The sequence below is a fragment of the Vicugna pacos genome, chromosome X (assembly GCF_048564905.1).
Source record: "Vicugna pacos chromosome X, VicPac4, whole genome shotgun sequence".
Classification (NCBI taxonomy): Eukaryota; Metazoa; Chordata; class Mammalia; order Artiodactyla; family Camelidae; genus Vicugna; species Vicugna pacos.
The window spans coordinates 18,091,097-18,100,916 of NC_133023.1; the positions used below are offsets into that span (position 1 = coordinate 18,091,097).

The 9,820-nt window shown below is 47.7% G+C and overlaps 1 pseudogene; it reads right to left on the bottom strand.

The window, feature by feature from the left end:
* Positions 1–6,530: 6,530 nt before the first annotated feature.
* On the bottom strand, positions 6,531–9,123 carry LOC140692034 (transcription factor SPT20 homolog pseudogene; annotated as a pseudogene).
* Positions 9,124–9,820: the final 697 nt, after the last annotated feature.

A 9,820-nucleotide genomic window follows, 5' to 3' on the forward strand; every position in this document is an offset into this window, starting at 1 on the left:
CTTTTTCTCCTTATAAATTCCATCTTTTTGTATTTTTGAGACATTATGCCTTGAGATATTTTTTCTCCTTCACCCCGATTACTCACTCTGGCCACATCAGTAGCTAGCCTCTCCCTTAATTCATCTAATGTGTTTTTAAGTTTGAAGCCATAGCATCTATTTACAGAAAGTTTGCGATTTTTAAAAAGTTGTTATCTGTCCTCCTCTAGCAGTTCTGTTTTGCTGGGTGCCTGTCCTGTTTTATCTTCTTCCTTCTGTCTGCTGGGAACTCTTAGATCTCTGTTATTTTTCTTTATCTACTGTACTAAGACAATTTGGGTATCACCTGTTGTGCACCAGGGCTTGGAATAAATTGTCATCAGCTTTAATGGGGGAAAGGAAAACTTACAAGGGCAAGGTAACAGGACAAGAGAAAGCACAGGTCCCTTTCCTTCCATCATCCACTAAACCCTCCTGGATACACAGCATGGATTTATGTACCAGTAGAGGAACCTGTACCTGTGTTGCTCTCCTGTTATAGAGTGCACATGAGAAAACAACCTTATCAGTGAAGGGACATACAAACTGCTTGATTGCCAGGCAGTCTGGAGTTGGACACTGGCTATTTAAAGGAGTTACCTGGGAATTCCACTTGCCAGCACTTGAAGTCTACTGGGGGACACTTCTCCATGTTCCTCCTGTTTGTGCATGTCTTTTGAGCAGAGACACTGACAGCCTTTATTTTGAACTAACTTTCCAAGGAAGTTTGCATAGTGAACAGCCTTAGGAAAGAGAGAGAGAATCTCCCTAACGGAGCCAAAGACAAACGTGTTTGTTACCTGTAATAATAAAGATAATCTCTCTCTCTAGAGCAAAATTTGGGCTTGTTTGCAGCCCTTTAAAAATATTGTTATTTCCTAAGCTTGGGTTTTCCTCCTGTGACACACATCTACTGCATATGCAGCATTCACTGCACACCTCTGGGTTGTCCCCAGGGGACTTGGCTGGGCAAGTCCTCTGTCTCTGACCCAATATTCTGGTGTCTTCTGCCAGCATCCATGAAATAAAAGCTAACTTGTTGGTTCAGAAGCAGCATAAAATCTCAGACCTTCACAGTTCTCGACAGAGCTCATTAGAAGTGACATGCCCTCCCATCAGAAAGCTGAGTTCAGTGGAAGCCTGGCTTTCCCACCTGTTCCAGCCCCAGCTGATTTGTGGTCCAAGCAATCCAGAGTAAGGCCACTTGGGGATAATGCTTATTCAATACAGTGGATGACTGGCCACTACAGGGTGTTCGGTAATTCCTGATCTCGATATGGAGGAAGCCCCGGTCTATGGAAGGGCTGTCTTCCAATGATTTATTTATAAGTATTTTTCTAGGTTGAATTTGTTCTAACACCAGTGCTTAAATATAGAATCTCTAATGAGTAAGCATTTCACCAGAGTTTACTCCTAAGCAATCCCACATGCCCTTTTTCACTTTTAACATTGAAGTCATAAAATATATTTTTCTATTCCTTTCCTAACCAAATAAAAAGGAACATTTTCAACTAAAAAAATGAATATTCTTCTAGGGCAATAACTTTATAAATGGCAGTTACACCTAGCCCTAGGTATTCCTAGACTAGCTGTCTAAACCTACTAAACAGGTTCAGTTTCGTGGTTTAAGACCATGGGTTCTGGAGCCAAACTACCTGGGCAACAGGCCTCCTGCATTTCAAATCCTGACCCTCCCATTAGCTAGATGTGGGACCTTTGACAAGTGACACAACCTCAGCTTCCTCACTTGAAAATGGAGATAACAACACTAACTACCAATAGGGTCATTTTGAGGAGTAAATGAATAATCCATGCCTTGCAAACCACTGTTTTCCAAGCTGCTGTGATCACCATTCAGTAATCTGGCCACTATGTACAATGTAAACAAACTTGACCATCACCTGCAGTCTTGTTCGTGTAACATATGCTGTTGGAGATGATGCTTATTACCTACTTTTTTTCAAAGGGAGGAGCTTCCCTTAGAGCGAGTATTCCTAACCTGGAGCCCATGGACACTTTCAGGGGGCCCCTGAACTTAATGAGAAAAGAAAATGCCTTATGTCTTTATATTCTCTGACCTCTAAGTGAAATGTAATATTTCCTACAAATGAATATCAGTAACAAACCATAGTAATATTAACAGTGTCTATGAATTTGTGTCGAATAGAAATCACAGATGTTTTCATATATTTCAGATATATGAAATACAGCAGATACCCCAGAATATCATTCCTGCTCAGCACTGCTTTGAAACAAGGGTAATTAGTAGTCCCACTGCTAAATCTTACTATTTAATGCATTAACAAAGAAGCACATTTATTATTTATCATAAATTTATTTATTTATACTTTCAGGGTTGTATTTTAGTGTAATGGGCTTCCTTTCTAATGCCTCATTATTATATATTATATATTATTATATATATTTAGATATTATATTTACTATATATAATGTAGTATAATGTATTCTTTTCTGCACATAAAAATGTTACTCTGAGAAAGGATCCATAGTCTTCACCAAATGCCAGAGGCCTATTGCCCAGGAGTTAAGAAGCTCTTCATTAGAGCAAAATTGGCCTTGCTCTGCCCACTCAGTTCCCCCCAATCAGAGAGCCAGACCTGTGGGGAGGGGTCTGAGGTTCTCCGGCTGTCTGTGAGTGAGTAGAAGAATCTCCCTAATAAACGGTGCAGTACTAGGAAACTGGCTTGGCCCAGATCTAAATTATGTCCTTGAATATATAAGCAGCACGTAAGAAGAGGATATATTGACTTCTGGCTGGCTGACTCCTGAATCTCTTTCAAATGGAGATGTCAGTTATTAGCTCCCCTCAAACACCGACATATCGCTAAGTGACATTTCACCCCCATGTCAAGGTCTTCCCAACCAAAGGATGAGCCCAGTGGGGACAGGTCTATGTCTTGCCCTCAGTCAGGCAGTGGAGAGGGTAGTGTGGTAAAGGACACGGTCTGACCCCTTAAGGCTTGGGTCCAAATCTGAGCGCTGATACTTCATAGCTGGGTGACCGTGAGCAAATTCTTTAAGCTCCCAGTGACTTGTTTCCTCATCCTTAATTGTACCTTCCTCACATGGTCCTTGCAAGGACGGAGTGAGTTGAAATGTAAAAATCGAACAGTGCCTAGCAGGTAGAATAAAGGGAAAAAATCCTGTATTTTATAGCTTAGGTGTTTTACAAAATGCAGTTAAAGCAGCTAAGTTTTACATTTTCCCTGCAGATCAAATACTGAGGTACTGGAGATGAAGGATTATGTTATTAGGTTTTATGGAAAAAGAGATTAAACTACCGAAAACACTACTAAGACTCCGTCCGGGTTGTCTTCTCCCTTGACGGGAAGAATACTCAGCTTTCTCTAATGAACAGGTGGTTGTGGCGCTGTTTCAGGAGGCAACGCACAACAAAAACCAAAGACGATATTGGTATCAGCTGAGAGGTGGCAAGTGGAACCAGGACCTTGGAGACTGTCTGGCAAGGAACCTAACATGATTTTGTTACTTTTAAGAAATAAAAGTGTCTCAGGACAATTGGGAATTTTCCCCAAGACTTTCTCAAAACAGCAATCTAAAATGGAATGATAGCTTTTTAAACTTAACCTTTATAAACAAGTACAAAATCTTTGTGCAGATATGCATACCAGACTTCATGAGCTGGGCAGTGTTTCCTCTCTGGAGTCCTGTTTCCACCATCTCCTTGGTCTGTGTCCTGACCTCTGCCTCGTGGTAGGGTGATGAGCCACCAAAATCTTGACTCTTCTGCTACTTCCCGTTTTCTCTATTGTGTACCCATCTTTAGAGGTGTAACATTCATTATTCTATTGCGACTTTGTCATACGGGGAATTTAGCTTAAATTGCTAAAGGATAAAATGATATGAATTTTGATTAAGATCTAGATTCTGAAGAGGTATTTCACTTTTCTCTGGTATCTGTATTCCCCACCCCCACCCCCTACATGGGGCCTATCACAGTACAAGGTACGTGGGAAGTCCTCCCTACACAGCCGTTTGAATGAATACGTACTCCGGGATTTTATTTCAGGGGTGACACTCTTCCTGCTTCATCAGTGTGGCCCTTGCCACAACCTTCGTTGAGGATCATTAGAAGGAAATAAAGACCACCAAACGGTAATCTGAAACACAGCTGAATTTACTTGCAGGCCTGGGAAGGGAACACATTACTCAAGCACAGTTCAGCTTTGGGGTCTTCGAGCACTACTTGTAAGAACCACAGAGAGGACGGGGGGGAGGAGGTACATCCAATCGAGTGAGATTCTGAGTTCAGCTTGGCTCCTGACATGGGGCATAAACTCTTCTTTGCAGCTGGCCATTGCACTGGTTCACTTCGTAAAAGTGCAGGCACCATTCCCGAAGATGTCCAGGGTGGGCTACATAAAGCTTTAATGGGATCAGGGTCACCCCGATGGCATATCTGACGTGTTGGCTTCAAGTTGCCTGAATCTTTCCTTAACAGGATCGGCAGCACCTTAGTACAGCTGCGTTAACCAAGTAAGAAGCACCGGTTACCCGTCTCTTCTCTCCTCTCTGTTGGAACTGCCAGACCAAATTTCCTTCTTCTCTCAGGACAAAAGGCAGGAAACATACATGTATACTTAGAGAAAAAATAATTTTAGGTAGACAGGCTGTCCTTCAAACTTAGACCAAAATGTAAGAGGCACTCAAACAGACACTGGTACACAAATGTTCACAGCCACATTATTCACAATAGCCAACAGGTGGGAGCAACTCAAATACACATCGGTGGACAACAGATAAAAAGATGTGGTGTACACAAACAAGGGACTGCCGTTCTGCCGTAAAAAGGAAGGAGGTACTGATACGCGTTACAAGGTGGATGAACCTCAAAAACATTATGCCAAGAGGAAAGGGCCAGACAGAAAAGGTCGCATAGTCTTTGATTCCATTTAGAGGAAAAATCTAGAATGAGGAAGTCCCCAGAGACAGAATGCAAATTGTGGTTTCCAGGGCTGGGGGAGAGGAAGATGGAACTGGGTGCTGAATGGGTGCAGAGGTGGCTCTTGAAATGAGGAAGAGGAGTTGGAAATAGACAGAGGCGGTGGTTGTACAACATTGTAAATGCAGGAAATGCCACTGAACTGTACACTTTAAAATGGTTGTTTCCTATGTGAATTATATCACAGTAAAAAAAAAAGGGAAAAGAGGAAAACAGAAAAGTTCAAGGATCTTTTGAGTCCCAGTGAAACGACAAAGAAGAAAAGAAGAAATGAGGGAACAGGGAGAACAGTTGTGATGACCAACCAGGGAGGGAAGGGGGGTCCACTTTAGAATCTAACAAGGCTGAGGACATCTGACAAGTGAACAAATACACTCATTTCCAGATGTTTAGCTGCAAATAACCCAGAGTTCTACAAACCGTAAAGGATTTTATAAAGAGAGAAAACAGCTTGTCCCAGAAGCACCTTCTCAAGGCCAGTGACTGCAGCCTGGAGGAGACCTGGGCTCTGTGGGTCACCGAGCACAGATGGAGCCTCTTAAAGGGCTGGGGACCACCACACAAGCAGGCGCCTCTAACCCATCCCGCCTATTTGGAGATTTCCCATGGCCTCAATATAAGTGACAGGCATCATTGTGGGGGCGTTTTAGCTTTTCCCCCCAGAACAAATGTGTAAAAATCGCTTATCATACACTGCAAAAAAAACTTCTAAGTGAAATAAATACCGAAGTGCGTTCTTCTGAAAGATGTTTCTAATACCTCGTAGGTCACTTCAGTATATATTGCGTATGGTGAAACCATTTATAAAGAGCTGTGACCTTCGTGTGGCTACAACCCAGTGGACCTCGGCGACAGGACGCTAAGTGAGATGAGCCCGTCACACAAGACAAATCCTGCAGGACCTCACTTCTATGAAGTATCTAAAGCACTCAGTCTCAGAGACACAGAAGACAGAGGGGTGGTGGCCAGGGACTGGGGGACAGGGAGCAGGGGAGCTGGTGCCACAAGGGGAGAGAGTTTCACTTTTGCAAGAAGAAAACAACCCCAGAGATCTGTTGTACAACAGTGTGAATCCACTTAACACTACTGAGCTGCACTTAAAAACCGGGAAGACGGTAAATTTGACGTCTTTGTAACCTCTCTAAACATATAAAAAACACTCATTTTGTCAAAGTGATACTGATTTTGACTTTACTGCTACTGCAGTTTCATTGCTTTAGAGAAACGCCAGGCTTCAGGAGTTTCAACTGACCCTAGTTTGGATCTGGTTACACGTGAGAACATCACAATAAAAATACCTCTGTCAACAACCACCACCAAAAAATGACTTGGGTGAAACAACCCCGGTTTATTACATCATTTCCCGGTTTCTAAGTAAAACTCATGGGGTGGCATCTCTGGATAAAGTCTGTACATCTAACAAAGTGAAATACCGACACATTAAAAAAAACAAACACCAAATGAGGCTGAAACAATTAATTTGGTCGATGCTCCTGTGCTGTGAAAAAGGGAGAAGGTAAGGCAGGACTCAGGACTTGGGAGAGCCTGGCGGGCCTCTATTCACGGCACCTTGTGACTGGCCGGCCGTCTGCTGGCCGGGCGAGGGCTGAGCTGCCGGGGCCGCCGTGGCCGCCGGCGTGGCTGCCGGGGCCGCCGTGGCCACCGGCGTGGCTGCCGGGGCTGCCGTGGCCGTGGCCGTGGCCGCAGCCACCTGGCACTGCACGACCCTCCAGGGCAGCTGCAGAGCAGGGGCGCGCCGGGCCCTCTGCTGAGGGCGGTTGGGCCTAGGGGCGCTCTGGCCGGAGCCCGGCTGAGACAACACAAGTGCCTGGGGCTGCAGGAAACCCTGCGGTCTGCTGCGCTCCAAGACCACGGCTCGCGGCGCAGGGAGGGCTGTATTTGGACCCACCGAACTCTGTGCCCTCGGACCCTGTGACGCTGGCAGCGAGGGACCCGCGGCGGAGGGATGCTGCCCTGGCCGCTCTGGGACCAGCTGGTAGAGCCGCTGGGGCGGCGGCTGCTGGGCCCCGCGCTGGCTGTTCCAGAGCACGGAACCGCGGGGGAGCCGCACCAGGGCCAAGGGCCTGAGGCCGCGAGCACCTTGCAAAAGCAGTTGAACCTGCCTTGGAGGAGGAGCCCGCGGTGCACTGGGTGACCCAGCTCGGGGAGGAAGGTGGCCCGGCGGGATCCCTGCGGGCTCTGTGGCCCTGGTGGCGGAGCTGCTCCCCGAGGCCTGGCCTCCGCGACCAGGGCCCGCCACTCTGGTGACGCTCAGGCCGGCGCAGGGGGCCGCCATCCCGGCTGCTGCGGCGGCTGGGGCAGCGGCGGCGGGGACGGCGGCGGCGGCGGCGGCGGCGGGGATCCTCTGTGATGGGGTGGCGGCAGGAAGCGAAATAACTCCATTCAGCTCCACAGAGGATGTACTCGGTGGCTCAGGAGCAGGGGCAGGAGACAGAGACGCAGGAGAGCTACCCGCCCGCAGTGAAGTAAAACGGTCACCCCAGGAGCTCTTTCCTGGGTGCCAGGGAACCCTCGTGGGGGGAGGTGGAGGTTTGGCTCCCCTGCCCAGCACTGAAGACTGAACCCACCCAGTCTTAGGCTGTTCTGGTTCTTCCCTTGGAGAAAGTTGCCTGAGACCGGCTGAGCCACCAGAGCCAGGTGACATCTGGCCTGGACATTGGGCTCTCTCCTGGACCAGTTCCTCCAACCGAATGAACACCTTCCTGGCATCAGTCTTTAGCCCCGACACGAAACTCTTGGAATGGCCATCTTCAGGGGAGTGGGCGGGAAACAGCCCTCTCTCCCGTGTGGCTTCCTTACCAGACCTTTTTCCCGAGGAAAGGGAATTATCAATGGGCTGCCTGACGGTCAGCTTTGTGGCCTGGGACTGAGGGGCAGCTTCATATCCAAATACAGAACCATCTTGTACCTCATGGGCTGGCCGGACTGCTGGCTGTGAGTCATCGTGTGTGACAGGCTTCTTACTTTTAGCGTATTTCTCCACGTCCACTTCAGAAGGTACTGCCAAGTCACAGGGTCTCTGTTTCCATGTATCTACACAATTTCCTGCTTTAAAATTTTTGAGGCCATAATGCTCACCTATTTTACTTTCCCTTATTTTTTTGCAAGAAGCCAGCACTCTTAGCTCTGGAGGAGGTGAACAATGATATAGCTCCAGCTGTCGATTCAGAGACGCAGAAGAAAACCTCTTGAAGCTCCTTTTCATGGGGGGAGTGTTCAGCTTTTGCTTGTTATAGAGCATTCTGTTGGCAGTGCAGGCTACTGATATGGAAGGGTCTAGACACAGTGGTTCAGCTGTGGCTAAGATCAGCTGGCTCTCAAGCAAAAGTTTGTCCTCTTGGGTCCATTTCTGGTTATCGCTGGCTATGGCCTCTACATCACAGGCTAAAGTCTGCATCGTGGGACGTAAGAGAATATGCCTGCTTTGGTAACCGGGAGGTTCCCTGTTACTGGACTGCCTGTAGTCCCGGATTTCAGCTATGACACACCCATCGTGAAAAACGTTAACCTGAGACTTTTCCAGGAGATCCACCAAAACGGGGGGTAATTCTTCTGCGTCCAAGTATTCGAGTAATTCCCCTTCCTCATAAGGCAGCCGAATGCTCTCCGAAAATGATCCATTTTTTCCCTTGAGCATCAGGGAATAGCCCTCCTTTCCTGGGTACAGGTTGACCACCAAACACGGCAACGACTCTCTCCGAACAAGCTTCTCTAACAAGTTCACGTTGCTTCGCATTTCCTCCGGAATGGCAGGCTCTTTTCCACATTCTTCAATGTAAATGTCACGAAGTTTTTCAAAGAGAGATGTTTGCCCACTAGATGAGTGTTTCCTTTTCGGGGGCCTCTGTTGGGCACTTTCAATGATGTACTCCGCACGATCCAAAGCTCTTTCTACAGCTTGCTGCATTGTGGTACAAAAGAGGGGCCCTAAAAGAAGAGACAACGTAAGTGCATCGATGACCGGGCTGAAAACCTGTCGGCAATACGGATGTACAGTCTTGCAAACGCGGCCACTCTGCAGTGGAGCGCCCAGCCTCACCTCAAAATGGACAGCAAGAAACCTGCTCCCAAAGTAGCAGCGCGCAAAATACTTGCGATTTGGAGAAAGACCGAAATGTGCGGAAGCAGCCACCGCGGTGGATCTCGCCTCGTGGCGCTGCAGAACGGCCGGAAGTGGATGTGGAACGCTCACCCTTCCCCCTCCTCCCGCACACCCCGCAACCCTGCCGCCCCGCCCTGGCGCATGCGTGTGTGCGCATGCGTGGTTCGCAAGCTAAGCCTTCCGGTTTTCCTTCCCCGGTGCGAGGCCCGTGGCCGGCGCTTCCAGCCCTAGTCTCCGCATTTCCGCTGAGGGCTGCCGGCTGGACACTTTCCATATGACCTTGAAAGCATGCACCCCAACGCACAAGCAGCCAGCGAGAAAATACGTGAGTTTTTGCTGAGGCTTTAATACGCACCGGTTTTCTCGGAAATTCTGTTGCCGACAAGGTCCTGGAAGGTGGTCATTTCTTCTCTGCGCGATCACTTCACCAAGAATTATTCATTTGGGGGGGCTCTCTTGTTTGTTCTCTATGGCAGGACTACTCGTGGTGTCCGTCACCAGTTTCACACACCTAGAGAGTCCCCATTTGTAGCCCTTGCCTACATGCAGGCTCGCTGTATTTGGTGCAAGCATCAGAATTCTTCACTGAATCGCCCAGTGATCGGCCTAGCGGTTTTCATAGGGATGTGCAGGTAAGACGACCTTCTTTTACCGAAGTACTTACCTTTTAATTCCCTGTGTATCACAGAAGGGGC